Source organism: Diadema antillarum, unplaced genomic scaffold (assembly GCF_040938485.1).
Source record: "Diadema antillarum isolate AM-2024a unplaced genomic scaffold, OU_Dant_1.0 seq00000732_RagTag, whole genome shotgun sequence".
Classification (NCBI taxonomy): Eukaryota; Metazoa; Echinodermata; class Echinoidea; order Diadematoida; family Diadematidae; genus Diadema; species Diadema antillarum.
Genome location: NW_027271633.1, coordinates 309,211 through 325,708, shown reverse-complemented (window position 1 = coordinate 325,708; position 16,498 = coordinate 309,211).

The following is a 16,498-nucleotide window of genomic DNA, read 5'->3' as shown; positions in this document are numbered from 1 at the left end:
TGTTAACTTAATCAACTTTGTGTGGTGCACTTCGTTATAACAAAGACGGCTGTAACGGAAATATCGCTTACAACGGAGTAAAATCCAGGTCCTACAACTATCATCTATGTACATTCACATTTTATTCATTCGGTTGTAACGAAATATCGATATAACAGTAGAAGACTTCCGGTGCAGATCATTCGTCATAACGAGAGACGCCTGTATGAGCTTGCAAACAGAATATCAATTCTCCCAATTTCGATTTAGAATTTACATTCTACTGTCTCATTACTGTCAAAGCGCCTCACAAGACTTACTTGATTTTGTTCATACTTAATAATCTTTCTCAGGGAAATTGAGATTTCAGTCTGAAAGCTTATACATTTTTCTTTCTGTTTTTTTTTTGTTTCTTCTGTTATTTCTAAAAGCCAGAAGGCTGAATTATAATTCGTTTTAATTCAGCTTTTAATTTATTCATTTATTCATTTGTACATGTATATGTCTTTATCATTATTACGATCATTATTGTTTTTATACTACTGTACTACTACTACTACTACTACTGCTACTACTAATATGATAATAATAATAATAATAATAATGATAATAATAATAACAATAATAGTACTTATTCTCAGGTTTGAGTTTCTTCAGTTTGTCTCTCTCTACAAATGAAAATTTATTAAGATCGCAACTGCTGATCTGTAAATTAACAAACATGTCGAAAATGTCAGGTATTTGTTCCATGTTCATCGTGTCACTGCCGGCAACCAGGGACAGCCTGGTGGTAGTGTCGCTGCCCGGAAAGCAGTAGATGACCGGTTCGAGTCCCACTGGTACCTTTTTTCCGACATGTTTGTTAATTTACAGATCAGCAGTTGCGATCTTAACAAATTTTCATTTGTAGAGGGAGAGAAACTGAAGAAATTCAAACCCGAGCCTTCACCCCTCTGAATAATATCTTTCTTTCATAATACTTATTGTTGTTGAAAACTATGTATTGTTAATAGATGTATAGTATAGTAGTAGTACGTTTATAATTATCATAGTTGTTATTATAACCGTTATGATTATTGGCAATAGCCCACATAGTTATGACTTAAATGCTTCGGATCTTTTGCCCAACAGACGAACACAAATTGTCGATAAACACGCAGCCATAGAGGCCTACATACAAAAATAAAATACATTATGTCATTATGAAGCTGATTCTATGCTACTATAGATAGTCGACGTCAAACGTGTCTTTCACTATATGGAGATAGTAATATAATCTTTATCAAGCATTAATGAAACATTAATGATAGGAATGCTTCCTCCTCAACAATGTGTTTTACGCATGCTTTATTTCACTCCGTGATGCGGGATGTGGAAAAAACCCACTGAATTGACTGTAAATTGAATGAAGCGGCATTATAGAAAGCGAATCATTACATAACTTTGACTGTATAACATAAGATTTCCCGGTCAACTTCAAACTCTTGCCAACTAAATTCGTAAAATGATCATTCGAATTTAACGACACCACATTTTTCCCGTGACTATCGGTCATTCAATTTAACACAAACGGCGATCAATCTTGCGTTAGAGGACGCAGGTTCGTTTTGGTGCAGTCAAGTGTTCATAGGAAACCTTTTTCGTCTTAGAACACTCAATTTCTGTTTGAGCGATCAATTTCATTGATATGCAGAGGAATTTGAAATTTCAACAATGAAATTAGTAAGTCACTGCTGGTTAGCTTGTTTCAAGCATTCGAATTCGATTGTAGGAAGTCGATTTTAGGAAGTCGATTTTTTACTTTACGCATTCAAAACAGAATTGCTGTGTACGATGTATCGACATGCAGGACACGACAGACCCTTTGATATAACGTGCATACACATGCAAAAGAACATACATTTGTAATTTAAATACATTGTGTATTCTCTTCCAATCTCTTGCTCTTTATTTCTTTTCATTTTCTTCTTTTTCCATATTTCCTCTCATCTTTTATGCAATTTGTTACTATTTTCCCCTTTTCTTCCGGTTTTCTCTTTTATTCCCATGTTTTCTTTATTTTCATTTTATTCTTTGTGCATGTCTTCTGTAACTGTTTTTCGTAAATATTCTTCTAGGGGCATAATTATTAGACGTTTTATCATCATAGCTAGTTGTGTGATGTTTGACACCAACTCTGTCCGGCATTTCTAGATAGTCATGTTGTTGTCTTCAAAAGCCTCGATTTTTCTGTATCGTACGTCATTGGTTGTGTGTCAGTATAGCCTAATGGATAATGGTCAGCCATGTTTTTATTTTCTGTCTATCTTGTCAGTTATTCAGTTCAGTACACCATCTTGCCTAAATCGTCAATTTTTTTTTTATAAAATGGAATGAATGCAGAACACATAACAGACGAAAGCATTGCAACTTATTGACAAATGAAAACATCTCGACGGAAAAATTTCATGAATTGAAGACGAAAGCATATAGCCTTTATTCAGTGGAAAGTGCGAATGTATAATCAAATTCAAATACACATGTATGTAAATCAATTTCAAATACACATGTATGTAATAGACCTACTTAACAAGTGTTCAATTAACCTGTTCTTAATGACGAACAATATTATTCAAATATATGGCGCAATAAATTGAAGAATACACGTATAGCTATAGTGCACATAAACAGCCGATGAACGGGGGAATTAGGAGCATGATTGCCCTTATGAAATAATTAATTCGCATAACTGAGCTTAGATTTCCCACATTTTACAGCAAGAGAAGGAAAATGTTTCATGTGGCAAATTAGCAAAATATTACCAAGGCCAAGAATTGACCTGAACTGGAATTTTCCAATCCCCTCCCCATTTTGACCTTTTACTTAAAATGTACAAACGTCACATTCTTAAGTTAAGTGGAGCTATTTCAAATGAATTTATGCCTGCTCAATTTGAATGACCGAAAGAACTTAGACGTTATAGGCATGTGGAAATATGAATGATTATTGACGATTAACGTAATGTGTTCCTCATACAAATGCTCACAGTGTCTAATTATTGATTGATTTAGATTCAACTTTGACTGCCGAGTTGTTGATTTTGAGCGCCAAAAAAAAAAACTAAATTAAAACGCTGATTTTTTTTTTTCATCCCAATCGCATATCGGACGAATGTGATTGCTCGAAGCTTTAAATCAATTGGAGAAAGCTTTAAATCAACAGGTAAATCTTATAGAATATGACTTCTTTCGTGAATCAAAGCTCAAACCTCTGCCAAACATGAAATTAATCACAATGCATTCCCCTATGACTCCAGGTCACCAGTTTTGTCTGCTATACATGCATATATATATATATATATATATATATATATATTCTGTGTCGTGCAAGGAAAATACGCGGTTCTATGCATGCGTTGAAAATTATTTTGATACAACAAATATCACTTTTGGACCCAGAAGTGCCTTACTTCTCTTATTTCTCATGTCTCGGTCTATATATTGGTACCAACACGCGGACAGCAAACATCATATTCATTATACACTGTTACATTTACAGAGCATATCGTTCTATACTTTTTCACACCGTGTTGTTTCTGGCAGGGATAGTTCATTTCACAAATATTATTGATATTACTAAACATTAATAACCCACAACCAATGATCCAGTCAAAATACTTTCCACTAAAACGCATTGATTTCTGCCTGTAATATGCGGTTAGAATCATTTGCATTCCGTTCCTTTTAACCATATATATACAATATACATAATCATATATTTATATTCAAAAACATTCTCCTCAACACTTCATTATGACACCTTACATCCAAATATCTATAAAGAATGCACAAGCTGTTCATAATAATGCTGAGATTTATCAGGAATGCAACATTTGGCATAGAGCGTTAAAGTAAGGAAAAAAGAAACGAGAAAGATGGATCACTTTAAAGTATTGATGTTCAGTTAGATATTCATACACTGCAAAAACATCGGTGTTAGATTTAACATTATGAATGTTAAATCTAACACCGATCAAATGACAATTGAGGACCATACCCACATAGGGAGTATGTTGTGATGGTGTTGAAAGGTGTTCACCAGTCCTCAAACTCTGTGTCGTGTTAATTTGACACTGTTGTATAGCTGGTGATATTTTTGACACTGCGTTGGTGTTAATTCAACAATGACACCGCATGGTGTTGATTTGATATTGCTGGTGTTAATGTCAGTGGTATAACACCCACCCAGCTTCAATATAGATCACACCAACTGATCAGCGTTATTTTGGTGTAAATGTGTTCTCACCTTCAAAAACAAAAAAAACAAAAAAAAAAAAACACCAAGTACTCTATCAGAATGTTCCTTGTTGAAGTTCAAAATCAACAGGAAGAACAGTACCTGAAAAACTACACTTGCATTCAAAAACCAATTTCATATTTTGAAGTGGCACGACGGGGTCTTAATCTAACACAACAAATGAGCACCCCGAAATCAAAATCAGCTCGGTGTTTCATAACAGCGGACTTTTTGCAGTTTACAACTGTTTGTGGGTTCCTTTTTCTAACATGTCTCAGAACTTACCTTGAGCATAATGCTTGTGGATCTGTAACTCATTGGTTGTCAAGTCAGCAGCGCATGTGACATGACGGCCGCGGCCACAACGCACGCAGTGGTGCCCTGTGCCACTCGTGCTATGCATAATTATGACCATAATCAATGCACAATTGGCGGGAAAGGAGATGTGCGCGTACCAACCTGTACGGATGGATACGTCTGATTGGCTGGCTAGTGCTGCCCTGGCAGCGTGATGTGCGTAGGCCTATACGGTAAAATTTGGAAATGACACCCGTAGGTGTTAATTTAACACCATAAATGAGCACCGAAAATTTAACGCCAGCTCGGTGTTCACTATTTAACACCGGACTTTTTGCAGTGTTTTATCACCACTTTCATTTATTACAATTATTTTGGCAGATATGGAATTTGTTGGTCTACCAACCGTTTTAAGTGAACAATTACAAAATTGAACTTTGAATCAATGCTTATACGACACCTTTTGTTTAATTTTAAGTGGTAATGGGTGCATCTCGTCAAGACCAGATGTGTGTCATTCAGCAATATTCTTCAATTCTTTTGATGTATAAGTTCCTTGCAAATATCACCAGAGGAAATAAGTATCTTCAGCTATATACATGTAGATCTACACCATTACATGTCACATCGGACGTTACGAAATATTCGACATGCACAATTAGCAGCCTCTGAATGCAAAATCAACAATTATGCAAATATACACTGAAATATGCTAATGGCTTGAAACCACTATTGTTAGGACAAATACATAGAATAAAATGGCATCTGATTCTAGTGATGATTTGTATAGATACAGAATTATACATGATCAACAAAATTGATAAGCACACTAACAAACTAATAAACAAACTAACGCAATCGAGCTCATGGTATCCCCCGATCCCGTCACCCATACCCCATCTGGATTACTTTTTAGGCCAGAATGCTGTATAATATGGCAACTGTCGCCGGATACAATAAAATCCGAAGAGAAATGAGGCTAGTATATCTAGCACATGCAAGGAATGTGACATGTCATTCTATAAAAGTTTGAACAATGAGAGCGCTGGGAATGAAAACCTTTGTTACCTAGAATAACTCCCCCTAAACCTCGATAGCAAGTTTGAATAAAATCCGATAAGAAATGTGGCTTATACAGCATATACAAGAAATTTGACATGACCTCCATGTCGGAACACTCCATGTCACCACAAACTGCTTTGTCCTTCATGTAGAATGACCACCCATACACCTCTTTAGCAAGTCTGAGTAAAATCCATTAAATAACGATCAAGCTATTGCCTCAATAAGCATGCATTTTGGCAAATTTTGACATGATCAGGGTGACCTTTTATCCTGTTAAAGGTGGAACAGTGAGGGCAGCATTATCAATAGGTGTAGGTGTATAGATTTGACTATAATACATTTACATACCAAATTTGGAAAAAAAAATCGGTCAAGAAACAAGGCCAGCGTCGCACACACAAGCAGACCCTGTTAAAGTTACCTTTTCTTGTTTTACAGACACTCCAACTCTCCCGCTTTCGACGGGAGATCTCCTATTTTTGCAAAATCTCCCGTTCTCCCTCTTGAGATTTGATTTATCCCGCTTGAAATGATTTCTTACTTAGTGTCATCGTGTGTCGAAGAATCAGCCTTAGATAGCGTGAGAAACCCTAGAGCTGGACCCCGGCCACAAGGAACTTCGCGCTTCGCGCACATCAAGTTGGAGTCTCCCGTTTGCTAGGGGTGTAGGCGAGAGAATCTCCAGATCAGAAGGTGCTTGAGGTTGGAGTCCCTGTGTATAAAGACGGAACAAGCGAGGACGCCACCACCAAAAACAATATAGGCATCTTCGTCTTTAATACCATAATACACCTTCATGCCAAATTTGAAGATGATCGAAGAAGAACTGCAGCCAGTAGAGCGCTCACAAGAAAATCTGTGCGGCGGACGCGGCGGAAGCGGCGCAACGAGGCCAAATCCATAGTATCCTCCGAACTCTGTTCGGAGGATACAACAGATTTCTCCACTTTCGGCATGTACAATTTACCTTTTATTGTCAATTTAGGCAGTCAAGTTTGTTAACGCAGTCTGTTTAAACAATCGAGTGATTCTATTTATCTTTATAACGAAGACCCGACTCAGATCTATCGTCATCAACGTTTGTAGAAAAAAGATCCTAGTTTTGCTTGATAAGTGCAAGCGAGATAATGTCTTAGAGTCCCAAGAACATCAGCACGTCCTTATTCACATGTTTCAGGTATTAAACGATACATTCGGAAACTTTTAACATGTGATAATACATTGATCAGTGAGAAATCCCCCAACTTACAAGACAGTATCACTCACAAATAACGAGTATTTTAGCATGGGTGGACTTGTCGTCAGTAAAGGGCACAGGGTCACCCGAAAAGTCAGTCATTGAACTGGGGAATATCTCCACCTCGACCTTCTTCTGTTTGTTAGTACCAACAACAAATAGAGTACGGCATGAGACAGCTAGGTCGCGTCGAATATAAGAGTCATCCGTGAAATTCCATGCGGCTGTGGTATCCAACGGAAAGCTTGACGTTTTCAAACGACGGAGGCGCCCGCCTCCCAGACCAAAGAGACTTTGCGCTGTTTTGTGATGTCACAAAAGACGAAACAGTGGGAAAAAAATGTAAAAAGAAAAACGCATCAGTTTCATTTGAAATTTGCTGAGGGTCCGCTGGTTCTCGATACACACGGCCCTCTTACTCTTACTGTGCGTTTTTTACATGTAAAGTGAAATAAAACACTCGACTTTGTTTCTAGGAATAGAAACGAAAGCTTATCGTGGTAGAAACATATTGAGATTGCCTCTTCCTCAATGAGGAAAACAATTTGAATCATATTTAGAATTAGACAACTTGTACCTAGGCAAATCTTACAATATAACACCCGTATCCTTTCGCGCGTGGCTTATGGACTACAAGTGTGGGGATGTACATGCCCGTCATATCTTCAATCTATATTTTTTGTTATACACAGACACACACACAAATAAATTAGTACGTGCAATCTGTTTCAAAAAACTTCGAGAGCATAATTTTATTTCACAGTTTAGAAATGATAGATGTTTATAGATTATACCTATTCGTAATTACAGCTGTAATGTTTGACCTATCAACTACGAAATCGGGTGAAAATATGGGAAGTTATGACATTGTAAAGTTTCTATGATTTTTCCCGAAGCATTTCTTGAACGGTCAATGTAAATATGCAAATGGACAAGTAAGCATGTCATCCCCTCACAACTTGCCATATATGTTGTACATAAATTGTTGAAATTTCCAGCTTTTCATTCAAACGCAATTATGCCCGAGGCTCAGATCCTGGTAGATCTAACAAATCACTGTGATGAAGTTATTCAACCAGGAATAACTTCATCATTGAATGATGGTCATAAATTTTCGTCTTTTTTTGTACACGATCAATGGAGAATGTTGAGGTTATAACGTGGTTAGCTCACTCATTTGCATATTCATATTCACCGTATAAGAACTGTTTTGCAGAAATTAGCACAATTCCCTTATTTTCATCGAATTACAGTCAAACTTTTACCGTTGAACTGGAAAGATTTTACTCTTTTTTATCAGATTAACTTATTTTGGATTGGATTTCCCCTTTAAGATTCAGCATGATTATAATACTTACACGGTTCTTAGAAAGTATGAGTTATAAACCAACAAAAATAGGATTTTTAGCTGGTAAAACACTCCATGGTTAACGGGTGCCAGTATAATTGGGAGAGGATTTCTTCAGGATCTAAAAAGGACGAACCCCTAACGCTTTTCCAAAATCATCACGAAAATATTTCTTATCAAATAATGTATACATGATCCCCTATAAGTGAGCAGTATAATTGGAGAGGATTTCTACAGGATCTAAAGAAGATGAATACCTGTAACTTTCAGAAATCATTACGGAAGTATCTCTCATTACATAATGCATAATGATTCCATATGAAAACCTGCGAATAATATGTACATAATAACATTGCTCCAGTGAATATTGCAAGTATGTTGTCACGACATGGTAGGTTACATTGTCCATGTGAAAGTTCTACTGATAATCTTATCAGCCCTTTTACATGAAATCTATGTTTATGTTCAAGGCATCCATTAAAATGAGTTTACACTGCACAGGAAGAAAGAGGGCAGTAACCCCTCAACCCTTCATTACGTCAGGGGCATAAGTGAAATAAAGCATAACATAGAGGGAGAGGGTGGCTCGCACCAAGTGGAGACCGCTTATACTAGGAGCGAGGGTGGTACACCTGCCAAATGTCCACCAGTGGGAGGACAGCCCAAAAGAGGCATATTATAGTCACACCCAATCGTAGCGGTCAACTAACATTAAAGGAATATCCTCCTTCTTTGGTAACCATGATCAAAAACAATTCTTTGAAATTAAGGAAAAGTCACTCGAAGGGGAGTGACCATTTTGACCAATTGGTAGGAAGCTGTGTGAACCATCTCACCCCCTCCTCCAATAAGAAAACTTGTTTAACAAATTAACATCCAATGATTGGTCCTACATAGACAAGTGTATAGTTAACAAGGAAATTTTGGAGAACAAGACTGGGATGCAAAACCCAAAATTCTTCAGACCAGAGCACAAAATTGTTTGTGAAATCATTACGTGTGTATCCAGTTCGTCGGGAGGGTTCGGTGTGCAACAGTGTTGCCGACATACTGGTCTGCCCTATGAATTTGGAACGAGGGGAAAGTGGTGGTGGCAAAAGGCCACATGCAGTGTTTGAAAATCTGAGCAGAGGAAATCTCTCATCAACCCGAAGGAGGTTGCGGCAGGGGCCAGGGAAGATTGATTGATTGAGGCCAATTTAGGCCATTTATTCGGCAAAATAAAACACAATAGCATGTAATAATGGCGTTTACAATGAGAGCCAGGCAGCCTTGAAAGCATCTTGTGCTTGTGTTAGGTTGCCTACACATGAAAATACAGCTTTGCAATAGCAACATATATTACAACTGGTTCTGTGTGAAATCAAGTAAATAAAAAAAAAATCATCACATTAATACGTACATAGTATATACACACTCACACACACACATACAACACACACACACACACATGCAGTTTACATACTACTCTACTACTCAGTCATGGCTAACTGTTTAAAGAAAGAACGCTTCAGTAAGCACTTAAATCTAGAAAGAGTTGTACTGCATTTCAAAGCATGTACTTATTGAATTCCATTCACTTACACCTGTGAACCTAATAGAGTGGGATCGTACAGTCAAACGAGTAAAGGGATACCGTAAATTACTTCGGGAACGAGTGGAATACATATGAAAATAAGGATTTGTTAGAAACATATTATCAAATACAGAAGGGAGCATACCTCTATGATATTTAAACATAAAGATAAGGATATTCAATCTGACAAGTTCATGCAATGGCAAAATCTGTAATTTAATAAACAATGGCAGACTGGGGCTATAATATGGGGCATTACTTATTAAACGTATTGTTCGTTTTTGAAGAAGAACAAGCTTATCTAATATGTACATGATATGTTTTTCCACAAATTTCATTACAGTAATTTAAATGTGGCAACACAATAGAGTTATACATAATAATCAATATTTTTCTTGGTAAAAATGTTTGAGTTTTGATAAAATCCCAACGGTCCGTGAGATTTTTGAATAAACATTGGATATATGAAGTTTCCAACTGAGGGATTCACTGATAAGTATACCTAGAAAAGATATTGATTCAGTTCTTTCAATAACATTATTATCTATCATTAAAGTATCACTATTCAACGATACTTTTTTAGTCGTAGAATGAAAAATAACATATTTTGTTTTATTATAATTCAAAAATAACTTGTTACTCTTGAACCATTCATTTAATGATTGAAGTTGTGTATCCACTGTCCTTATCAATAAAACAATATTCTTATGTGAAAACATAACCACTGTATCATCAGCAAAAAGTGAAAACTTAAATACACGAGAACAATTTACTATATCATTAACATAAATAAGAAAAAGCAGAGGACCCAAAACAGAACCTTGTGGTACACCAATATTTACAAAGAGATAAGAGGATCTGACACCATCGACCATCACATATTGTTTTCTATAGGACAAATAATTTTCAAACCACTGTAACTGTACACCTCTCACTCCATATAATTACAATTTCTTAAGTAGAATCTTGTGGTCGATGGTGTCAAATGCTTTTGACAAATCCGTGAAGACTCCTCAACAATAATTACCATCATCAATTTTCTGCAAAATATAATCTGTGAAGGATATTACGCTAGAACATGTACAGAAATATTTTCGAAATCCAAATTGTTCTGGTATCAATATATTATTTTTGGTTAAAAAATTAGAAAGACGATTGTACATTAATCTTTCCAAAACTTTAGCAAAAACAGAAAGAATTGCAACCGGCCTATAATTTTCAATACATTCTGGATTATTCTTCTTAAATAACGGAACAATTTTAGCTATTTTAAGATTATCAGGGACAACACCAAACTGCAAAGATAAATTGTAAATATAACAAAGAGGTTCAACAAAACAATGAATGCATTCTTTTATAATTCTTGGCGCAATATCATCAGGACCGCTTGCCTTTGAACTTTGAATAAATAAAGATATATCTACTATTTCATGAGTAGATACTGGTGTACAGAAAAAAGAGTTACTGTTTTGATATGAAAAATAATCAGTAAAATCACGCAAAGTGTTCGGTACTGATGATGAGAGTTTTGCCCCAACATTAACAAAATAAGAATTCAACTGTTGCACAATATCCTGTCTAGATGAAAGCTTCACATCATCATGATACATACATTGAGGTAGTGAGTCATCTTTCTTCCTTCCAAGTACATCATTTATACATTGCCATGTTTACAGTAAACTTATCAGTATAATATCTATATTTTGAATATCGTATGTTTGTAAGTCTATTTCTGTAGTTCTTGTAATTCTCAAAATATATAACACTTGGATTCTTCAAACTCAATTTATACAACTTATTCTTTTCATTTATAGATTTCAATATACCTTTTGTAATCCAAGGCTTTCAGCAACGTGGTCTGGTATTTAAAGGAATAAACCGCAGTGGAAAACAACTATTATATACAGAGGAAACATTTCAAAAAAGATATCATAACTTTCATTTACCCCATTCTGGTTACAAACATTTGACAAATCAATTAATATCAATTTTTGTTTGAATAATGAAATATTTTCATTTGTTATACATCTTTTCCTAATATATTTCTTTCCTTTATCAACCACAGCCATACATTTTGTTTTAAATATACAAAAGACTACATGGAAAATGATCGGAAAGATCGTCATAGATGATACCAGTCTGGAACTGATAATTCAAAAAAAAAACCATTTGTATAAATATTATCAATCAAAGAAGCATGTTTGGTAGATACACGAGTTGGTTTTGTAATCAAAGGGTATAAATTAAACGAATACATCATATCCAACAAAATCTTTTGTTTTATTATGTATGCCAGATTTTGATAAATCGATATTGAAATCTCCTGTGAAGTAAATATCTTTCTTTTCACATTCCAATTTTTCTAATACATTATGCATTTTGTCAGAAAAAGATGATATATCAGTATTTGGTGGTCTGTAAATACATGCTACAATTACAGACTTTTTCTTGATGACTATTTCAATAAAAAGCATTTCATAATCTGGTGTAATACATGATAAATCCTTAAGTAATATAATATGTTGATAATCATTGCGGATATACATAGCAACTCCACCGCCAGCCTTCTGAGTTCTAAACTTATAAAGCAAAGAATAACTATCAATATTATAAAATTTAACGTTTGTATTTTCATCAAACCAATTCTCAGAGAGTGCTATAACACTGAAACTATAATCAAGTGATGAAAGCATCACATTAAACTGATCAAAAATTTTTGGGAGACTTCTCACACTTAAGTGAAAAACTGAGAAATCTGATTGCTCATAAGAAAATCTGGAACGGAAATCTTCATCAAACATATATTGACATTTAAACCTTGCTAATATTTGATTATCATCTTTAGTATCTGTATCATACGATATTTCATTATCAAAATTCACCGAATTTATTTCAAAAGGATTTATTACAAGTGAATAAAATTTTGATATATCTATATTTTTTGACAAATGAAAGTACTGATAAAGGGTAAATTTGAATTCGTTGTCATCACATATGTGATTAAATGGTAGAATTTCTGAAACACAAGATATACACAGCCATGACTGAGTAGAAGTACTGCAATGCACACACACACACATTCACTGAATAAAGTAATAAGCAATACCAGGAAAGAAATAAACAATACAATCTGTACACGAAAATGTGGCTTAAAACATGGAATTAGCCCAGAATACATACAAACAATACGCTCTCTGAGGAAGTATAACAAGAGTATTGGCAGATTACATCTATAGAATGAGGTCATCTTCACTTCGTATCATCTTTTTCACAGTTTTTCCAACACTAGGAGGCAGAATGGCGATGACCTTGCCATCTACTATCCACGCTGCCAGAACCTTTCTGTTCTCTCGAGTTTTTGCCAGAAGTGCTTGGATTTTTACTGTCAGATCCTCCACAATGGAAATTCCAGATCCCTTCAGCTTCCTCCTGTTCGCAAGTATTTCACGTCGCTTTTTGTAGGCCGATAGCTTCATGATGATTGATCGATGGTGTCTTGTTTGTTCCCGGGCGTTTGGTGTTGTCGTTGACTTTGGTGATTTTCCAGTGCGGTGGCAGCGATCTACATCTCCTGGCGTCAAGGTGATACCAAGCCGATCACGGATGATGTCTGCTGCAGTGGCCTCAGTGTCTTCGCCAGGCCTCTCCTCCACACCGAAGATTCGAATGCAGGAACGTCGAGAGTACTGCTCGAGGTCATTGACCATGTTGTTGACTTTCTGCAGCTCACCACTGAGGGTCGTCACAGTTTTGTTCAATCCAGTGATCTCTTTTTCTTTCATGTGAAGTTTTTGTTGCAGGTCCAGCACCTCACCCTGAACAACCTGGATTGTTTTCATCAGATCTCGCATTTTTTCTTCAATGGCCCCGCGTACAATGGATTTCAGGAGAGAGCTGAACTCGTCATTCTTCACAAGCTCTTTCACTACTTGGCATGTCACAGCTGCAGATTGTCTTGTGCTGGGTCCTCCAGCGGTAGTGGCCATTGTGTCTGGACAATAGGCGACAGGATTAGTGTAAATTGTTCTCACCTTCTAGGTTGACCCTGGCAATGAAGCTTGAGAGGACTGGCAGCCAGGCAGATACAGTGTAGAGGGCTGAACTGTCACAGAAGTGTCAATATGTGGGACCAACACAGTCAAAGTTGATTCATGGAGCTCTCGAGTCAAAGATTTCAGTTCCAGAACTACTCCATTTGAGGGATGAATTACACAATATCTACATACTCACAAGGTGCTGAGTGCTTCTATATCCAAGATATAGTCATAGTTTGCAGAAAAAGTCCTTTCACACATGCATTTCAGGAGATATTTGGAGAGCAGATTTTGACACACAAACACACATCAGGCAGCCATATTAAAAAAAAAAAGAGAGAGTATCAAAACTTACACAGAAATGGGAGAAACGCCAACAAAAGTTGGCGTTTAATGTTGGAGTAACCTTCAACCGCATGGGAGTATAGAGTCTAGAAAACCTAGAGAGGGATCGAGGGGACTTCGCTCCAGGTGGTACTCGAGTTAGACGTAACTAGGACCCAGGGGCAGAGACTTCAATAGGTCACCTCATCCGAAGAATCTACCGCCATTAGCGATAAAGTTAAATCAATGTGTCCTTGTAGTCGAATTGGCAACAGCTTTGTCAATGTTTGTTAATGTTAATTTGTAAATACATTCCAAAATTCAGAACAATAAACCAAGCGATTATTGAACTGAAGAAGCATTTGTTTCGCCTATATTGTAGATTCTCAGAAGAGAAAGCCTTTGATCCAGTTACGGGATGGTGCAGCGGTAGCGCCCTTTGACATAAATTATGTTATATAATCTATATCTTGAAAAGGACTGGCCACGACTAGCCTGCACACTACTGCCTGTTTTTCTTTTTTTTTCACAAAAAGTGAACTTTAACTCTTGACTGTTTTGACTATATTGACGATGTTTATTTGTTAAATAAATTTCATTTCATTTCAAAACGGCATGTTGAAGATGACAAAAAGTAATATTATTACTGTCGATGACATGTTCCATAAAAAGTTTCATCAATTCCGACTTTCGTATTTCTTATCTTCACTTACTATAGGGTTTCTCGGCCAAATGCATACCATTGTCATTTCAATTCATGAATGCGTAGTCAAATTCAAACAGCACACGCGCGGGAACATTTATCATTATAAAATTTTATTTCACCGATCGTATATGCTCTATTTTCGTTTCTGTCAAAATCAAATTCGCGCATATTCTTAATAAATTTCCAATAAGAGCAATGTATTTCCTACTCATGCATTCAAATTTCCGAGATAGTCCCAATAAGCTTGTTTGCGGCTTCCAATTAACATTTTTTTCAGGCGATTATTTTCCTACTATAATCATGTACATCAGTTAAATAGGGAATAGATTTTAGTAGGGGGTAATGCGGTTCGGATGTAAGTAGAAGAGGGTGAATGCCTTTCACGGTTATCTTTTATGAAACAAGCTCACAAGTGGATCAATGCACAATCCAGTTTTATGCATACTGATTGTGTCTAAAGGTTCTATGTGTGTGTTCGTGTGTGTGTGTGTGTGTTTTTGTGTATGCGTGTTCATGGATTCTCGATATTCCATTTCAAGACAGATATGGTCCAGTCTGCAGTCCATTCAGATTAGGGCAGATTCTGAAAGATCAGACTTTAAGCTCAAAATGATGTATTACTCAATTCAAGTGGAGTTTCGTAATCGAAATTGATATTGTAAAGAAACCACACACTCTGGAAAAGATTATGATGAAAAAAAAAAAGAAGCTTTGAAGAATAAGATCTATTCAAGAGCTTAATCTTACCAAGCCGTGCTCTGCGCAATGAAGGGATTGAACCCCCACCCACCCCCTCCCCCCCCCAAAAAAAAAAAAAAAAAATTGATATGTAAATCGTAAAGAACATCTTCAACGAGCATTACTAGATTGACCTTCATGTGTTAGTACATAGATTTCGGTCCAGCGTTACATACGCTCACCGAAAATTTGTAATCAATAAACTTAATTAATGTATATACTTATTTGAACCATAAGACTTATAACTTCATTCGAATGCGAAATAGATGAAATACTCAATTATATTCATATTAAGTTGACATTTTCATATGTTTCTCTTATTTTCCTGTCATAATATTTCATACCTTCACCGAAGTCGAGCTTTGAGAACCCGTCGTGAAATACCATTTTCTTCGGCGAGGAGTTGCTATCGATATGGATACGATATATCGATCTCTCACTTGACCAATAAAGATGTCTGTAAAGTGGAGTAGATGAAAATGCATAGTTCTCTTCTTAGCTTTACCTCTTCAGCTAGTTTTAGCTGAAGGAAAATATCCTTATCTGTATAAAACTCCTCTTAGTGTACTGACATTAACAATGATATTATTCATTCATAATTGCTCCTCACTTAAAAGAAAAGAACGTACACAAGCTACCTGTAATTAATTATAATTTTAACAAGCTGTCTGTCATAGAAATAATACTGTCTGCCTTCGTCTGATATTAAAGGGGCATAGTCCCGGTAGTGTAGAGGGCGCTGTTGATGATACTGCCGATCACCGTTAGCATTAATACGAAGATTACCGAAGTTGAGCTGTCATCAAGAGTAAAGTGCGTAGGTGTTGCTAAGTAACGTTGCCTTCGTTGTCTTCTCTGCGCATCGCGCAGTCTGTAGTAATGCCAGGGTGCGTGCATATGTGCTTGTTATTATGACATC